Source organism: Carassius auratus, chromosome 9, assembly GCF_003368295.1.
Source record: "Carassius auratus strain Wakin chromosome 9, ASM336829v1, whole genome shotgun sequence".
NCBI classification, from domain to species: domain Eukaryota; kingdom Metazoa; phylum Chordata; class Actinopteri; order Cypriniformes; family Cyprinidae; genus Carassius; species Carassius auratus.
Genome location: NC_039251.1, coordinates 24,803,387 through 24,823,720, shown reverse-complemented (window position 1 = coordinate 24,823,720; position 20,334 = coordinate 24,803,387). Strand labels below are relative to the sequence as shown.

General features: G+C 37.5%; 1 protein-coding gene across 3 annotated transcripts in view; it reads left to right on the top strand.

The window, feature by feature from the left end:
• LOC113108861 (ras-associated and pleckstrin homology domains-containing protein 1-like) overlaps nucleotides 1–20,334 on the top strand; it is a 63,365-nt gene that overhangs the window by 14,823 nt on the left and 28,208 nt on the right. For all 3 annotated transcript variants that reach the window (XM_026272218.1, XM_026272216.1, XM_026272217.1), the window contains exon 2: nucleotides 4,253–4,309. The gene's annotated coding sequence lies outside the window, so the exon portion shown is untranslated. The remainder of the gene's footprint in view (nucleotides 1–4,252; nucleotides 4,310–20,334) is intronic.

Below are 20,334 nucleotides of genomic sequence, written 5' to 3'. Positions count from 1 at the left end.
AGAGGTGGTAGAAGTAGTCTCCCTCCAACCATTTGCATGACCCAGTTGTTGCAGTACTCTATTTTCTCTCTTTTGAGCTGCTTGAGTTCTAATTACTACCACTAGCTATGATGCTCGAGCGTTCTCATGAATGGGTGATGGTAATTCTTCTCTAGGGCTTCAGAGAGAGTGTGCAGTGGCTTTCACTGTTAAACACCCATCACATATCAAAGCCATAGTATGGCCTCTGGTCCATTCCTTCTGCGAGTCCTACTGACCTAATAATGACTCTCAGCCTCCGCTGTGTCTGTCCACACCACCAGCAGCTCACTAGCTCTGCCAGGTTAATTATTTCAAATCCAAATGCAGTCCTGGAGGGCGAAGAGACAGGTGAAACACTAAAGCCCTCGGCGGTGCAGTCATAGGCTGTCAGCAGCTCCCTCCTTTCCTCATTAAATCTGTGTCTGTCTGGAGGGCGAGCGGACCTCCTCCTTTACAGCTCTGACTTTGAAATGAGAGCTGTAGGGTAGAGACGTGCACACAGATGCACTTACATTAATAAACATATACACATAGCTGTCTGCTTCATCTTCAAAACAAATGGAAATATCTGGGAAATGTCCGAAACCCAACTGTCGGTGGGGCATAAGCAGCGAATGAGAATGTATGAATTTGTAAATTTGGGGGAAAACTAAATTGCTGTGAAAGTGTGTTGGGTATTACCCTTTAGTAAATAGATACTACGATTGAAAAAGATGCGTAATTACTTGAGATGAAGACCACAGTCATATCAATAGCCGACTGAAAATCATTGCGAAAAAGTGATCCTGCACCCACACTTCTAGTAGATGACGCATTTCAGTATTTAAGTAGTTAAATTACAGTCAAGTTATTATTACATTGCAGCTTTTTCAAGTCAATAGTCAATAGGTGTGGTCATGTCTACCAATGTTCAGCAAATTTTCAGTGTCAAAATTCATTTCAGAAATATCAGAACGTCATTTCAGTATATATATATATATAAAAAAAAGTGGGAGTTTTTGAATTAAGACTCATACAGAGACAATGGATTTGAACAGATAATGGATTTTTGAATCTAAATATGGAAAGAAAAACTGGTTAGAAGTCAAACAATGAACAGCAGATTTTAACAAAATATGCTGTCACCACTTTCAGTTCTAACATGAAACATCATTTTAGCATGATAGTGGGTATGACAAGGTTAATGCATTTGGTCTTTGCGGAACTGATCTGCTTCGTTTGCTGAATTGTTGCAGCTCTTGGTTATTGCTGCTGCTGCTGCAAAACAAGCACAGGAACTTACTACTGCCAATACATGCGCTGATACGATCTGCTGCACATATAGCATATAAAATAACCATAGCAGATCTATACAGGTGGAGCTGGGGAGGGTGGAGGGTTTCAAAGGAACTCTAAAGCATGCTGTGAAATGCGAACCAATCAGTAGATTAAATTAGATTAAAGCTGTGAATATCATTACTAGGGCTGTCACTTTTGTGAAAAAGTCATTTTCGATTTTTAAGACATAAGTGTTCATTGAGTCGGTAAAATTTATTTTCCATGTCAAAAAAAAAAAAAGACGTTTTCTTTTTATTACTGCCAATTTTCACCACAAAAGCCGGTTGCTGTCAGCTTGCAATGGTCCTTTTCATAACTCAGAATCTCCAGTAACTAGATGCGAGAATGAGGCGAATTTGTGTCTACCGTGCCGCGAGACCTCCAGACGTGCATAATTTACATTGTCTTTACACTGACATTGACTTTACATTGACTTAACATTGAAATCAACGCAGAGAGGTCGCTTTCGACGTCACTGGGTCTTAAAGGCGCGTAAAATTGCTGGTATTTTCTGTCTAGCTTTCGCAGGGCACACTGCACTTTCGGAATTTTTTTTTTCTTTTTCTGCTTGTTTGTGAGTTTTGTTACATCTATATTTTTTAATTGTCGAATTATTTTAAAATGAATAGTGTACATATTTGGTTAAAATCGATTCCCTATTTTCATTTTTGTAACTTTTTTTGGTTGGTCCAATCGATTGTGCAATCGATTTTCGAACTAAAAGTGACAGCCCTAGTGTTAACGACCCATCAGCATATGCCATCAGTTTCATAACAGAACTTGGCATTTGTTTAATCCTTTTTGTCACATCAAAAGCATTATGTGCAATACAACATTAAAGATTTGAGGTAGCGATTTAAAAAGTAGCTTGTTCTCTGAAAAACATGATTTTATCATTCTCTTTTTCTGAATGAAACTGGCCTAAATGGCACAAGCTCCTTGTGTTTTTTTCTAAACGGAGCTGCAGTATTAGGTCAGTGTGTGGTCACTGCTTGCTTTGATGCTGTGTGACAGCTCGGTTTCTCCTCTCTGACGTCATGCGCCGAAACACTGCAACTGTGTTCTTCAAATCTGCATTACATGCATGCTGCTCTGCCCTATACTCTCTCTCGCTCACATGTTCATCAAAGGGAAGTGTATCAGTTTTCGTCTATATGGACAGAGGGATGTGGAGGAAGTCACAGTGATAATCGTTCTTTTGTTTCTCCTTCCATCAGTATGAACGAGATGTAACTAGCTCATAACATTAGGCCTTATGTGGCTTCCTGCCGCAGAGAGCTGATCCTTGAATTTGAATTGCAAACGTTTGTGATTTTCCTCACTGGGTGTCTGTGTGGAAAGTGTGTTTGGTGCTCTTGCCCTGCTCATTAGTGAGGGTTCAGATTTCCTAAGCCTAAGATTTGGTTTGCTCATTTTGTTTTTTGGAAGACCAACCTTGAGGAGCTACAAAGAGGCAGCTAGTCTTTGTAAATACAACCTAGTGAACAGCTGTGTGTGAGAGTGGGGTGTGTGAGAGTGTATCAAAGCATTTTAACCCCACTCTCTGTATAAATAGCATAACCCACTGACCCACACACACACCACTACAGTGGACTGTTTATTTATAGTTCACTGGTGTTGATTTGACTCAACTTCATTTCTGGAGTATGTGAGGCACTAAAGCGTATCTAATGGTAACAATTCTATTTTAGGAAGATTCTTGCAGCATTTAATATGTTATTAGTATTTGATAATATTTAGTCTTGAATATAACACATCAGGATACCTTATAGGGGAATACGCAGGATTTGTTTTCAACAAAGCCTATTTGAGGAGTTGTATACAGTCTGCTTTAGCTCTTCAGCTCTTCCTACAGTAATTGTGTCACTGGCATGAAATGACAACCAGTGACAGCAGTGTCCTGTAGTGTGACATGCTATACTTCCTATACAACCTTTATTCCCCTCTATTAGAAGTGTCCAATAACAACGTCACTTTTTTAGGCCAAAAATCTAAGCATAAGTATACAACAATAAAACATTTATTTTGCTAATTTAATAATGCACGGCTATGTCAAGCTTAAAATGCTAGATGTTTCTCATTTGAGAATGAATATCTGTGTTACATAAATGCATTTTGCACATGAAACAACACATTAAATAAGTGTTAAACTTTAAATACTGTTGTTGACTTTTAAACACATGGTGAAATAGATTACAGTTGTTGTGTGCTACTCTTTAAAGATCGGATATTAAACAGCCAAAATAGAAAAATTAATTATTATACAAAAAGATCAAGCTTATTATAATCGGTGTCTATCTAAAATAGATAGACAGATAGTTTTAAAAATCATTTGACTAATTAGTTATAGTTAATTAGACTACAGTAAATATAATAAAATGCATTCTTTCGATGTTCAATGTTTTCGATGTTTCTAAATATAATCTTTCTCTATATAGCGGTATGCATATGTAATTTAATGTCCTGGTTGTGAAAAGAGTTAATGATATATTAGGCTTTCTCTGCTTTAAATCCGAAACCAGCCCCATGTCAACATCTGCTTCTTGTGATCTCATAAGATTTGTCATTAGACTTGATCAATCAGTTGCTTTCAGTTTAATTGAAATGTTATTCCATCAAAGCTTTCACATTGTTTAAAGAACTAATGTGCTTGCATTATGTGCATGCATTAAGCATTAATTGAATCTTGGGTTATAATGCTGAAACATTTGAACAGCTCAGGTTCAGTCATGACCACTAGAGCCGTGTTCTATTAAACAACCCTTTTCATGTTTTTATTGGTCATATCAACTTGTTTATGAATGGTGGCCACATTAATCATAGTTTTAAAGACAGTTTTAAATCAACGGCACAGCATTTTGACATCATGGAGCAACAGCTGCATAATCTCCTTTTGCTCTTTTCTGTTCCACAGATTGATTGAGGACCTTTTCCATTCAGAAATCAGCTTGGCACTGCCACAGAACCAAAGGTAAGCTTTCTTTAGCACTAAAACAGCTGACTGCTGTATTTATATATAAATATATATATATTTATTATTTATTTATTTTATTTTTTTATTTATTTATTTAGTTTTAGTGTCATACCACATGTTGAGTTCCCTGAAAAAAAACACCTCTGAATGCGTGATTGACTTTTTTCTCTAAACATTCCATAATATATTTTAATAACACTCTAAATATTTCCATAGACATGCGATGCGTGTTTTGAAAGGAACATAATGTCTGTGAACATACCCAGGCCATAAAGCCTCTGAGTAAGTTAGCGAAATCTCAAATAACGTTGCTTTAAGCCTCGGATCCTCCCGTTCGCTTGCCACAGAGTCTGTGTGCATTGCTAATTCCATTTGAAAAGTGAAAGCATGTGGGGACATATGGAAACAGTAGACCCAGTCTCTCCTCCAGGACTCTGATGTTCCTGAATTACATCCCTGTGTGTCGTGTGCCTTGTTATCAAGTCTGAAACCTGCCGCCTGCCGTACATTCCAGCGCATGTGTGCAAACAGACACACTATCATTACCCCCTCGAAACCTCAGTGCTGCTTCCCTCCATCCACCCTCTCACTTAGTGCCTCTTCATGTCTCGTCTCAGAAGGAATCGCAGAAGTGTGGTCCTTTCTTCAGAGAGCCTGCTTTAGCTCTGTGCTAATGAGAGGGGACAGTGGGAGAGGACGTCAGGCCCCACCACTGCGAGAGCAAAGACTTCACACTTCACAGTCTCAAGTTACCTTGAACAATAATTATACAAAGTGTCATTTTCCTCATCAGTGAGGTGCAGGACAAGAGTGTTGGTGTTTTCTCTCTGCATTAGGTGTCTAGACCAGTTGTCTGAGGAGCAAGATGTCATGTACCTACTGGAAATTTTGTAAAATTGTCAGACATGGTTAAACTTTCCATACTGTAAAGAGATACTTTAATATTGATGTTTATATATTTTTTGTAGTCACATGATTCACTGGTAAAGGGCGTCAGGGGAGAATGAAAACAATGTCAGTAGCCTTGAAGAAAAGCTGTTTTTAGTTCCCTAGATGCCAAAGAAGCAGCTTTCCACACAGCCTGTGCAAAGGTGCTGCGTTTCTAATTGTTTTGGTTTAGATGGAAATAGAATCTGAAAGTATGTGCTGCTCCCGGGCAGCCGCTCTGTCCCACTGTGAGCTGTTTTTGGAGTATCTAGTAACTCTCGACTTCAGCTGCTACCTAAAGCTAGCATTGATCACACTGCTTTTATTTGGTATTTTCCATAATACGGGATAGAGATTGCTTTTGTTTTTTAAAGCAGTAAATTCATGAATTCTTTAGGAATGCCAACCTAGATATTTCAGATAAAAATTTTAATATTGAAATCACATCTAATTGAAAATTGGTGTTGAAATTGGATGAATTGACGTTAAATTATTATTTTTTTCATTATTGCATAATTCAACTCTTTTGCCCAAGTTACTGTAAAAAAACAAAAACAATTGTTTTTCTTTATTTATAAAAAAATTAAGTATTATACATGCTCCAATAATATACCAAGATTTGTTTTCAAACTTAATTGTCTCTATTTAAGTAAATTTTGAATACGAAACTGTTTCTGTTTAATATTTGCTATAAATTTACAGAACTGTTCAAAATCATTGTTTCATGCCTTAGATTTGGTAACAGGGTTGCATACATCATATAAAATAAAAAGAGATAGACATTTTCTAAAATGTAATTACCTATCTCACAAACCAGCTGTTAAAAAATGTATTTCCATTTTGTATCCTTGTCGTGGATAGTGACATTTATGTGTCAGTAAAGCCTAACACAATAGAGGATCACTGGGCCAGATTGTGGTCAGACTATCCAAATGTCTAATTTTCAAGGGCCGGCTTATGTGTCTGCCTCATATGCAACCCTCTAGAAAGGGTGTGATAGTTTTGATTCTATTCATAACATATACAAACCAGGATCTTTGTTTTTGTTTGGAAGAATGGCCTTTGGCTGACTCATGAGCTCTTTCAAATGTAGATCCTGAAGTGGTGTTGACCTTAGCAGACTTACTTTACTGAATTCTGTTCCGACTTGACCTTTCAGCACCATGCAAACTGACTGCTCTGATTGCACTGGTTTCATGAAGATAAGAAAAGAGCAAGTGGGTACAGGAAGTGATGGAATGATGTCAGAGCACCCACAGGAAAGCAGATAATGGAGGAGTGCAATGTGCTTTTATCTACCCATTCTAATGTGTTACCGCATAACTTTATTTTATTTTATGACATTGTTATTGTTCAAAAGGTTGGTTGAAAGAAGTCTCTTATGCTCACTAAGGCTGCATTCATTTGATCAAAAAACTGTAGCCAGTAAAAATAATAATATTGTGAGATACTGTGAAATATAAGTAAAAAAATATTGGATATATTTAAAAAAGTATATATTTTTTTTTTCTGTGAAAAAAGAAGAATTTTCAGCAGCTATTTCTCCAGTCTTCACTGTCACGTTATCATTCAGAAATCATTCTAATATGGTGATTTGCTGCTCAAACACATTTCTTATTATAATCAATGTTGAAAACAGTTTTTTTTTTTTGCAGGATTCTTTAATAAAAAAGTTTAAAAGAACAGCGTTTTTGCACATTTGCATATAAATTATTTGTACCTACAAAACCATTGGAATATACCTGCACTTACAATTGTAAATTGGTATTGTTCCTTATTTACTTGCTTTATATGTTTTTTTCTGTGTTTTTGTTCTGTCACTGTCATGAAAACTAATTCCTCCTATGTGTAGACATTGCTTGCAATAAAGCTCATTCTGATTCAGATTTTTTTATTTATATAATATTTTATAAATGTCTTTACTGCTAAACAGATATAATGCATATTTTCCAAATAAAAGTATTAATTTCTTTTTTTTTTCAATTTTTGAGTGGTATGTTGTATTACAATACACTTTTTTTATCCTCTTAAATCTGTAGATTTACATCGTAGGCTCATTGATAATTGATTCTGGATGCTTTGTTGCTGCAACTCACAGCCCTCAACTTCCCTCAACATTACTTAATGGGTTTAGTGTAGCATGGCAAGTGATCTACATTTGAAAACAGTTCCAACCAGCTCTAGGCCATGTTTGCATGAACTCAGATTAGACTCATCTTTGAAATTGATGAACTGCAGGTCATTGGGATGTGTACACTGGCACTTCTGCCAGCCTGGCCCATGTTCAAAGCTTGTAGGTTTGTTTGAAAAGAGAATGGGCGACAGTATTGATTCATATATCTCTGTGGATGAACACAAACCCCCCTGCTGTGTGTAAATGTGGGGGCCTCAGCTGGACTGTCCTGTAGCAGAATAGTCAATTCTATTCACTGTCTAATGTAGACACCCCTCTTTCTCCTTACTCATTAAATTTAATGGTAGCATCAGCAAGGCTGCCTCTGATATGTCTTTGTACTGTTACTGAATAAGTGCCCCTAATTTCCCTAAGAGCCCCGAGGCAGACAGTGTTGCCCCCTTTTATCCCAGCTAGAGTTTATGCCTTGGCTATATATTTAAACTTTGAGATACGATTGTGACATTAGAGAGGCTTGGCTGATATGGCTTTGGTACACTCTTATATGGTACACTTAAAATATGTTTTTTATTGGCATCTATGAAGAACCTTTACATTAATGGAACCTTTCAAATACACATAAGGTTATTTAGTGGAAAAAGATTTGTTAGGTTATTTAAATGTTCTTCACGCTCCAAAGAAAAAACCTTTGTTTTTATTTTTAATATTTGGGACTTCTTAACTAGTAGACCTAGTGGACGACATGATATTTTGAAGCACTTGCTGTAAAACTGGAGCATCTGTACAACGTGTGGTGAATTGCCAATACGTGTCATTGGCAGACACCAGACCCTTCTGGGTTGGAGATGTGTAAAGGGGCATCTAGACCTGAGCCTAGGACTTTTATGTCTTGCATAATGCTCAAGAATTGAATTTACATTTAATATTTAAATGTGCATCCTTGCAAATATTGCTTTGAGCTTTTGTATATGATTTTTAGCAAGTAATGATCCATCAGGTGAGTTTTACTGAATTAAGCTCACTTGTGCATCTATTGGGGTTACAGAATGGCTAATTTGCTAATTTGGAGTTTGTTTTGGATCCTCTGCTCTGCATCTAATTGGCAGAGCCGCGTGTGAAGACTCTCACCCATTGTGTGTGTTGCCAAGCCCACGCAGGGAGTCTTCATGCACGTCTCTCGTTTACAGCACTCAGTTGTGCGTGAACGATGACATTAGTGATGCTTTGTCACTCTGTTGCAGGATGTTAGGACCTTCGAATACTACTTTTCTTTTCCCTCCTGCCCTAAACCCTCTGCTTTCTCGCTAATGTGAATTGACCACGTGATTGACGAGACAAATGGCTGGAATACTTGGCCTAGCTTTGGTTCCAGTGTTTAATTTGGTCATGGACAGGCAGCTGTTCTAGAGCCAGACACCATCAACTATCCCCAGTCCAGTGGGCTCCCATATTTAGTATCTTCACCATTTGTTTTCCATTATTTTTGGAAAAGCAGGATGGTTACCTTTTCTCTTAATAGGGTGGATGTAGCTGTGAGTTTTTGGCTATGGGTTTGTTGGTCCAAAGGTGAAAACAGGTCTCACATGGATAAGATCTTCATGCATAAAAAAGTGAACATAGGGTTGTGTATAAATATTAATTGAATGCAAATTAATCTATCTATCTAGATTACAATACACAATTATGTTTTTTTTTCCTTGTTACAAAAATCACTGCACAGTTGTTATTTAATTGATTATCTGGTGAGGTAAAATTGCTCTTGGTAAAGGCAAAACTAGGATATTCAGACAACCTACAAATCAACACTATTGCCCTCCTATATACACACATATATAAACAGCAGTGGTGAATGACATCCTGCTTATGGAGACATGGGAAACAATTCATTTTCATCTCTGTAGCTTCTGTTTGAGATGATCATTCTCCTTTTGTATTCATTTTCATCTTTCCTGGCAAGTGAACCAATTGTATTAGCTCCCTCCCACCCAAACAAACCAACTTGATGGACATTTATCATCTGTAAAATATTATGCATCTATTGTCTTTGAAACCAAATTTTAGCCTAATGTCAAATATAAGCCTAGTTTCTGTTGGTTGCGTGTAGAGATGTTGTTAAGTAATTTTCGTGTGTGTTTTTATGACTTCGTTAGGTTGGTCCGTCATCTCCCATGAGCCTCAGAGAGGCGTTTGACCATGGAGAGTGTTGGATGGCGCATTGTTTATCCTGGTCAGGGATGTGGAAATGACAGAAGCATGGCAGATCTGACTGAATAAAGACATCTCTTCTGTTAACTCACAAGGTTATTTTAGTACAGACTGGAAATCTGCAGTGTCATCAAGTTGGGAAACATTGACGATAGTTTTGCAATAATGAGAGCAATGAAAGGGAACTGCACGGAGGATTTAGTGTTCTTCACTTCAGCAAAGGAACACTGAAATTCTTGCTTTTATGTGTAGCAAATAGTGCCATCTATGCAAGTCTGTAGCAAATTTAAACCTGCAACTTGTTAAGAGTCCTGGACCAAATTAATTGACACATGGTTTTCTTTATGCTTTCCTCGTGAAAGCGGGGACATTCCAGATTTTTGCTTTGTACCGCAACTTTTGCACTTAGCGTGAAGACATTTTCACATGCATTGTGTGACAAATTGACTGATTGATTTGTGCATATTCTTCCACTATCTGTAGTGTCACTACACGGTTGTGTGTTGAGCTCTAGATGTGGCCTTGTGATTTCTGCAGGTTATAAACATGGAGACTGTGGTGCCACTGAGATATTCTTTGACTTTAATTTTATAAACAATTAATCCACTGCATTCCTTGGGGGGGGGGGGGGGGACTCTCCACATCATCAAAGAGGATATGTTTCTATACTTAATCCTGATTAACATACTGAGTGAATGTGTGATCAAAGAGTTTGGTTGATTTGCCACTTAAGTTTGATCACAAATATTGAGTTTATGTACACATTCATGAGAACCCAAGAAAGTGGCTTGTTAAGCGTTTTTTCTTCCTGTTCTGATGAATTTCCATTTGAAACAGGCTGTTTGGAAAGGGCATGTTGAATGCCCTTTCTTTATTTTTTTTATTTATTTAAGAAATTGATTAATAGCTTTGTCCGAAACAACTGATGTTAGTGGGAGGCATTTGATCTAAAAAAAATTTGGTTATGCATGTTAGTATGTCATAATTTTTTTCTGAAATATACAATGTTGCCACATTTTAGGTGAGTGTATACAAAGAGCTTATTTGATCAAATTTAATGTACAAACTAGCATATAGATGACCTCAAAGCAAGCACATGTAGACTTAAATCCACAAAACTTTGATTTCATGGGGTCTGTTAAAACATGCTCATATATAGTAGCCATGAAAAATCACACAACCCTTAGAACTGTTTTCTAGAATTTGCTTGAGAGTCCTCAGTGTACTTCTGCCAATTTTAATGAAATATTTAATGGAAAAGTGTGGTCCAGTGATGGATGTGTGATGGGTGTAGCTCAGGCGGGTGTGAGACAGTCTTCTTGTTCTGACTTTAGCTCTGAAAGGTCATGTAGACAGGCTGCTGTTTTTACACAGGGCTGGTACATTATACAGCAATTGAACAGGTCTGGTAGTACACAGCAATTAGACCGCATGGTTACGTAACAGCATGAGTGTGCCTTCGGTGCCGCCCAGAGCAGTGGCCAGTTTTATGTACCTCATCTGTCTTTGCACAGTGTTTTTACAGTGACATTTTTACTCTGGCTGTTATTTTAGTATTTTGATGAACAAATCATTTCCATTCCTCAATTCCTGTTAACTGCATACACTTCTGACTAATGGTTGGGAAACTTATAGAACTATTAATAGCACACAACAAAATCTTGAAATGGGCAAATAAGCAAACTGCAAATGGCATTAATGGAAGCCAGAGAGAGTGAGGATGAATGCAAAGAGGGGAAAATAACAGGCGGAGCAAGATCACTGAAATATAGGAAGAAATTCCAAATACTGAACTGGGGCTGAAGGGTTTATATAATGCATCTCTGACGGGAACTGTCCGTCTTCAGAAAAGTTAAGATGTTATTTTCTTTTCATCTTAACTCTGTATAATGCATATTAATGTATTATTTAAAAGCACACTGCTGGTTTGTTTACAGCAGTAACCAAGGAACCGCTGTATCGCTGCTGTTCCATAAGCACCACCTGCTGGCAGAGAGTGAATTTGCATCTAATTTACAGCAAACACTGCTCATGGTAGCATGTTTGTTTGGATTGTGATTAAAATAAAGTGGTTCTGTAACTAACTGTTTCACGCATTCTGATTAATATAAAGGCACAGTCAGAGAAAGACTGTAGTGAATGGTCAAACTGCCAGAATCCTAAAAAAAAAAACATAATGCAGATATTTGGTCAAACCGCCTAGCACTAGTCTTTGGTCATGAAATATAAATAGCCACAACTGAAGCCAGTAAAAATGTTTGTATGCTTGGTCCATGTCCAGATTTGAGCTTTATGCCCTTGATGAGAGCAATTAAAAACACTCTGCTGGACTAGCTTTCTCATTTGTTTCCTGAACCTCCATTTCCTTTCAAGACTCTTGATAACCACTCAGGAGTTAAGGGTTGATTGTCTTTTAGTGGGAACTTTCATTGGAATCTATTTTCCGTCCATAATAATCCATTTCAGAATGAAAAAAGAATATTAAATGTGAAAAAACTGAAGGACAGAGATTGTTTTATTCATCAGGAATTTATTGGATCATGAAAAGTGGATGTTCCAGATCTGAATGACAACTCCAAAAGTCTTCGAAGAGGCTTTTTCAGCAGGCCATGGAGACTGAAAGTCAAGTCTTTTAAATGTAAGTAATTAGATTTGGATGACAATTTGAAACCGTATTAGTTTGTTTTTTTTTTTGTATATAAAGATCTATGGGACTCTGTGGAAGAACATCATATGTTACTAAAGACTCGCTGCAGTTAGGTATCTAGCATGTCATTGGGACTTGGAGTTGATCTCATGGACGGGAATGTAGGGCTCACAAGAACGGGGCATAAAATGTAAACTTTTGCTTAAAGCGAAAAAAAGAAATTGTAGTGGAAATAACCATCCAGGCCCTGTGCAGTAAATGGAAAGGCAATCATGACTTTGTTTTTCAGACCTGTTCAGTAGGACATATTCCATCAGTCTTTGGCGAAATGCTCCCACTGGAGAAGTCTTAAACATTTCCAGCACACATCCTCAGCTGAATTCTTGCTATTTTTTTCTTTTCAGTCTCTTCTTTCATATTCTCAGTCTGTTTTTCCCAGAGCACGACGTGGCACTCAGTCACATGCATACTTTTGTGTTTTTCAGTCTCTCTTGGAGATAAATGGCTGCTTTTTAATAACGCTTAAGGATCTCAGTGCCATAGCAGTGCTGTGGGATCGGTGGGAATACGGCCTATGATCGTTCCCATATGTAGGGATCGTGCCAGAAACAGTGGCATTGGCTGAGCACCAGCATCCCTGCACCTGAGTCTGCCTGTTGTATGTGGTCTCTAACAGCCTGTGCTGACTCGAATGAGATGAATTATGTTAGACAGTACCATCTGTTGAGCAGGAGATTTACACACTGCCAGGACACCATGTGTCATGCACTTTATGCAACTTATCATTTGAGAGCTGTTATGTTTCATTTGTTATGTGATGTTTTTATTCACATAAATCCATTACTTATCAAAAAATTCTGTAAAAATCCAGTTCATACGTGCAGTAAGTTGAAAGTAAGTCTTCTGTGATGAGCATGTTTTAAGTGAATTGCATTCTGATATTTTCGGGGACATAAAGTAAAATATGTCAGGTTGATATAACTGGTAGAATAAAGGAGGAAATGCTTATTAGAAGAAAGGAAAACTTTTCATAGTAGTTTGGCATATACTTGAATTCTATTTTAGGGGAAAATGATTTTTCAAGTAAGCTGCGCCACTACTTATTAATAATTAAATAACCTTTATCCACTAAATCAAAGTCATGTGGTGCCACCAATGAAAGAAATTAAAACAGAAGCTTACTATATAGCAGACCCTCATGACTTTATATATTTCTAACTTTAATAATAACAATAATAAAAATAATTGTAATAATTATTCCAGCTTTGTTTTTTTAGTTTTTTTTTTTATAACTGCAGCACTTCAACTTTAAATGTATTTGTGTCAGATACCAAGTATTTTTTCATTTGTTTTATGTAATAGGTTTCATGATTTCATTTAATTCCAATTTTCGAAAGATCATTAATAGTTTCAGTTTCAGTCAACAATACAACACTGTTCAAGGTCAGTACGTTTCTGACAATGTCCTATAACTTTATATCAGAGACACGCATACACACACACTTTGAAAAATGTGTTTAAATGTATATATTTTTGGAAAATACACATTTTGTCCACTGTGATGTATACGAAACATTTTTTAGACATTGAATTTTTGAAGATTTTTCAGGACCATATGTGACTGAGAGTTTGACACGTGACTAATATCCTTTTCTTTGTTATGGACACTTCTATTTGTCATTGACCCTAGCTACAAATGTTCTTTTGGGAATTTGGGAATGTTATACAGTGTTTATATAGTCAACTTATCTTTGATCTCTGGCTATGACCTTTATAGTGCTGTCAGTTGGTTTTATTTATCCGTGAGAACCACAAACCTCTCTGAAGATCTGTTTTGATATTTTGGTCCCTGTCTAGATAGAGATGCGGGTGTGTGTGTGTGTGTGTGTGTGTGTGGTGTCCACACACAGTGGCTCGCCAAGGGACCGACCTCCCTTTGATACTGAAATGAGATAAAAGTCCCTTCTTTTCCGCTTATTATCTCTCCTCCTGCTTTTTCTTTCTCTATTTTGTTTTGAACATTTATAAAGAGCCTACTCGCAGACAGTTTAATCGCAAAGGCACTGTGTGCTGAACCTCAGTCTAAACATCGCCCTGGTACTGTTTATGTTGACTGTGTGGAAGGCTGTCTCCAGCTTTCTGTCTACGACACTCCTGTCTTTCTCTGGGGAGTAATCTCAATCAAATTGCGAAGAAGAACGGAGACAAACAGGGAGGAAAAGAGAGGTATGCAGGGAGGAAAATGTTAATAAAGCTTAATATTTTCAAACTTTGTGTACCCAATAATCTCACTCCTCGACCGTTTTGCCCCCCGTTTGGATGGTTTTCCGTCTATTTTGGCATGTGATTTCATACGCAAGCGAGAGAATGTGTTATGTTTGTGTGTTTCCATGCTCCCTCGCTCACATCTGGAATACTAAGCTGAGAGTTGGACTCTCTTGTTGATTCATTTTTCATTTTTTCCTACGATGACTGAGGCCAGCTCGTCCTCACCACGAGTACATTTGTTCTTCTCCTCGAGATGAAGGCAGAGGGAATGAAGGAAAATCTGGATCTTATTTGAAGCCATTTCTTTCTGCCCGGACGTTCTGCTTGTATCCTCACCACAGCTCAGCTGGAATCTGCCTCATGCGAGGAGCTTACTGCGGTCGTGTCCCGAGTCACCCATCCCTGAGGATGACAGCTGTACCGTAGTCGTGGGAAATGGCCACTCAGTGCTCCTCCGTGTTTTACTAAAAAAAGTGACTGGACTTGAGTTGGTGGTGTGGTTGGAGGAACATTTCCACTCATACTGTACAAAGAACGTGAATGCTGCTTTGTAATTATACCCAGTCTGCATAGGGTTATTGTATTTAAGCCCAACAACAAACCAAACCCCCCTCTGTATCTTTATTACTCCTGAAGTTGGGGTGAATAAATCTAAGATCTGCAAACTGAAGCAGCCCCCAAGGACACTTTTGGAATAAACCATGTCTGCATCAGATGAATGCTGGACTTGCGAATGGAAACTAATGTTTTTTCTACTTCCATAACGTGTCTGACAGGGTTTAAGAACAGAAAAGTGAGGGGATATTTGAGATAAGCCATCAGTTTGGCTCATTAATATTGATTAGGTGATGTAAAGTTAGCCCGCAAGTCCTAAACGATCTGCTGAAAGCCAGCCATTGTAGCATTTACTGCTTATTTCTGTTCACTCCAGAATCTTTTTCTATGTGTTTAATTCCATCAGTTCCAGTGTTTTATAAACTTAATATATATTAAATAAAGTTAATTTTTCAAAACATTTCTGAAGGACTATGCAATCAGATTTATACACACTTGATGGTTACTGTATATTTTTGCATGACCCTGCTCAGTCCATGGTATAGATTTGTTATTTTCAAAAGTCTTATTAGCTTTTGGCAGTTCCTGCACCTGTCCTTTAGTTGCCTCCCTCCAATGTTTTCTTTCTTTTTTCCATTGGCTCCTCATGTAAATCTCATCTGTACTTGCTTATTGTTTCAGTAGTTGGGGTTGGATAAGGTTTTGCATGGATGCAAGAGTCCAAGAACTGCTTAGATTGAGCCACGTGTCTACAGTTCCTTCCAAGACTGAGTTTTCATACATCAGATCATATTTCAGCTTCCAAATCGAGATTTCAGGAAATTTGCTTGGATGCGGGTGTATAATTGGATGCATCAATGCGCACTTGCTGTTTTGAAGCAGTGTGTTGCCACAAGATGTCACACAAGGTCATGTGATGATTTCAGAGGAATGCTCTTAGTTAAATAAGATTATGGGTAAATTCCACTTAAAAGTGAGTATTACTATTCCCCACTCTTTGAGAAAGACAGAACACTCTGAAGGGTGCAGGGTAGTAGACTAATTGCAGTAATGTAGTAAACTTATTTTAACATGGCAACAAATTTATGCTTCTGGCTCTTTTTTTTAAAAATAAATTAATGCTGATAATTTTATTTTGATTCAAATATTGATTCAAATAGTTTCATGTTTAGTACAAACAAGTTCCTTTTTTTGCTCTTTTATTGATCCATCATTGTGGGTACTGGTTGAAACAGGTCTGTATACACAGAAGTATGGGTTCAGGAAGATTTGTTTAAATTAAAACATTTTTGGGAGAATCTCTTATGTCCACCAAGGCTCCATTTATTTGATGACAAATACAGTAAATAGAGTAATATTTTAAAATATTATTACGATAACACTTTTATACAATAAATATATATCAATTTCTTATTTTTTAGTGTGATGGCAAAGCTGAATTTTCAGCAGTGATTACTTCAGTGTTACATGATCCATTAGAAATGATTTTATACACTGATTTTGACATTTATTTGGAACCCCAAATGTTTTAAATAGTGTAATTTACATGTTGAATCATGCCCATTTAATATAACCTGTTTTGTTGACTCATGTTGGAAATATGTAGAGTCACTTGATGCACTCACAGGTGATGATTGTGGTGATGCATCGCTTCTGTAAGGCCAGCTTGGGCCTGTTGTTTGCATTAGTCTCTCTGTGTTTTCCAGGCTTTACTATGCCCTCATTAATTACAAACACACTTTCATTATATGCAACCCTCCATGTGTTGTGTGAAGACTCTACAGGGGCCACGACCCCACTTCAAAGCCTCCTTGCATCCATTTTTAACCTTCTGCATGAGAGTAGACTAACTCTTAGACTAACTCTTAAAACGTAATGCCTCTGATAGGCCCACACAGCCCATCAATGCCCTTTAAATCACATTAATGATGCTGTGAATATTGGGCTTGGTAATGGCATAAATTAATTAATCTTTTATCATTCTCTTTTTAAGAGTTTTGCCAGATATTGGGCTTTCATTCGCAAATTTGTTCCACTTGTTCCATTACACTCTACTGACCTCTGGCCCGGAGTTGAAAGGTTATAAGGTCAGGCAGTGGGAAGCAGTTGTTGTCCATTTGCAAGCAGCATATGAAGTTGGGATCATGGGAAAGATCATGGGCACTGAGTCTAATGAGGAGAACATTCAGATGTAATTTTCAATAAATAAATAAATAAATAAATATGACTAGAATTAAATAACAAAATATATATATATATATATATATATATATTTAAAAAAATATATACTATATTAAATATTGTGTAGAACAGTGGGTGGCCTTTTGTGAACATCCGTGATGGTCCCATTGGTCTGTTGAGTGGTCATACGATTTCCTGCTCTCCACTGGTATCAGACTGCATCACTGAGTAAATACACTGCTATTTCTTGCACGTTGAATCACATCTTTTGGATCGGCCCAACAGTTATCACCATTAAATTCATTCTTTAGGTTTAGCTGCTCATTAACCAGGGTTCTTAGTAAATCCACTTCTCAGATAAATGTTGAATTCCTCTGACACTCCCCTGGTATGGTGGTTGATTATGAAATGGCATCTTTGGGTGGAGATGTGCCTTTTCTTGATTACGATGCTCTTTCTGACTTTGGGTCATTTAAGGATTTGATGGGCCTTTTGTTATATAATCTCAAATGTCACTGACGCAATGAGTCACATCTTCTGATGAACTGCTTTTGGGTGTGTGTGTTTGTTGTGACATGGTAGAGGTTTGGTATGGCCCTCATCTTTAGGGATGACTTACACAACAAGCCGCGAGGGGGATGAGGAATCCATTACATCCTGCACACTTCCTGTTCACATTAGACTGTCCTCCTACACACATACACAGCTACATGCCCTCAGATTTAATATTTCCATTGCTGCTTATGATTTCTTATCAGTAAAGATTTAAATGAGGTGTAACTTCAAAACTTCCATTCATTATAATTGCATATTTTCATTTTTGTTTCACTTACAGAAACATTCTAGATGAGCTAAATATGTCTGCAAGTTTTACAAATTTAGAAATGAATTCACATCAAGAATGCAAAACTTGCACAATATGCACGCACTTTTGGCTTTATGTGCCAAATATATTTTAAGTTTATTTATAAAGCATATTCCCATATGACAGTAGTTTCAGTTTAGCTTGAAATAATTTATTGTAGACGTCATGTATTTTGTTTATAATGTTCATATAATTTTTTTTTATTCCTGTTTCATTCTTTTAATCTTGTGTTCTTGTGGCTCAGTGGTAGAGCATTGCGTTAGCAGCACTGTAAGTCGCTTTGGATAAAAGTGTCTGCTAAATGCATACATTTTATTTATTTTTTAATTCTCATTCTGAATGCTAGGATTTTTTTCAGAGTGACAGGAACTAAAATACAATCGATTGTTTATTATATGCAAGTACTCACTAGTAAAACAGTAATATATTTAAAATACATTTATTTCATACAGAGTACAGTTCAAATCTATTCTGACATTTCACTTGAGTGACATAAAAATTATAATTAGACTATATTTGGAGTACTACTTCTTACTATTTCTTAATGTTAGAACTAAAATGTTTTTCTGCCACTACTGAAGAGAATGGCATGGCCTTTGAATAATATCGGTCTTTAAATGCAAGATATTTAAAATGTACCCAAAGTATTCTTGCAATAACCCAGTCTGAGGTCCTGAGCACTCGGGTGAAGGGTTTCATCCAGGATATCCCTGTACTTGGCCGCATTCATCTTTCCTTCGATTGCAACCAGTTGTCCTGTCCCTGCAGCTGAAAAACCACCATGCTTCACTGTTGGGACTCTATTGGACAGGTGATGAGCAGTGCCTGGTTTTCTCCACACAAACCGCTTAGAATTAAGGCCAAAAAGCTCTATCTTGGTCTCATCAGACCAGAGTCCTTCAGGTGTTTTTTAGTAAACTCCATGGTGGCTTTCATGTGTCTTTGCACTGAGTAGAGGCTTCGGTCGATCCACTCTGCCATAAAGCCTCGACTGGTGGAGGGCTGCAGTGATGGTTGACTTTCTTTAACTTTCTCCCATCTCCCGACTGCATCTCTGGAGCTCAGCCACCGTGATCTTTGGGTTCTTCTTTACCTCTCTCACTAAGGCTCTTCTCCTCCGATATCTCAGTTTGGCCAGACGGCCAGCTGTAGGAAGGGTTCTGGTCGTCCCAAACGTCTTCCATTTCAGGATTATGGAGGCCACTGTGCTCTTAGGAACCTTAAGTGCAGCAGAAATTTGAGTGTCACAGCAATACTTAGGACAGAATACTTAGGACCATGTGATATTTCAGTTTTTCTTTTTTAATAAATGTGCAAAAATGTCAACAATTCTGGGTTTTTCTGTCAATATTGGGTGCTGTATGTACATTATTTATTTTTTTTTTTAACTTGATTTTAGCAAATGGCTGCAATATAACAGAGTGAAAAATGTAAGGGGGTCTGAATACTTTAGTATATCCTTAGTTGGATTTCAGCAGTACTTCTGCACAAATGCATTAAGTGCTAAATTAGTTGTTCCAATTTAGCAGACTTTAATTAAACCAGTTTAGGGTGCTAAAAGTACAACTACAGATTATTTTTATTAAGTACATGTATATGTAAATGTATTTATAGTGTACTTAATATTAAATAAATGTATTTGTTTTTTCAGGGCACCAATGCAAGTGTCAACTTACCATTTTTTATTTTCTTTTTATAACTTTTGACCCACTGCGACTTCTTTTCCAGAAACAATTACAGCACCCAGAAATCATTGTTTCCAAGCTGACACATGATGGTTGACATACAGTAGCATGTTATGTCAATAGGGATCTGAAGTAGGATTCCGAACACTCACAGAATGTGGACACAGCAAGAGTGTGGCAGTGTTGGTAGGACACATGATGCTGTATTAATTAAGTATAGGTAAAGTATTAACACTTGCATGTAGGAGGCAACAGGAGTGCCTGCTTTACTCCATCAGAGCGAAGAGCTTGCTGTGAGTGGAATGTGTAAGGCAGTGATGTGAAACAGATGCCTCCTCTGCAGGCTTGATGCTGCACGTGGCTGCTGTCTCCAGATGGATTCTGCAGAAAACAGAGAAGGTGCGAGCCAAGCAGTCCGGTCCAGCATTTATTAGACTAGACTACCGTGGCATGACTTCGCAGCACGTGTGAACGCAGGCTTTCTGGTGATGATGATGATGTTGTCACATGCACACACACACATACTCGCACGCTCTTCTACACGGGCCAGTGTGT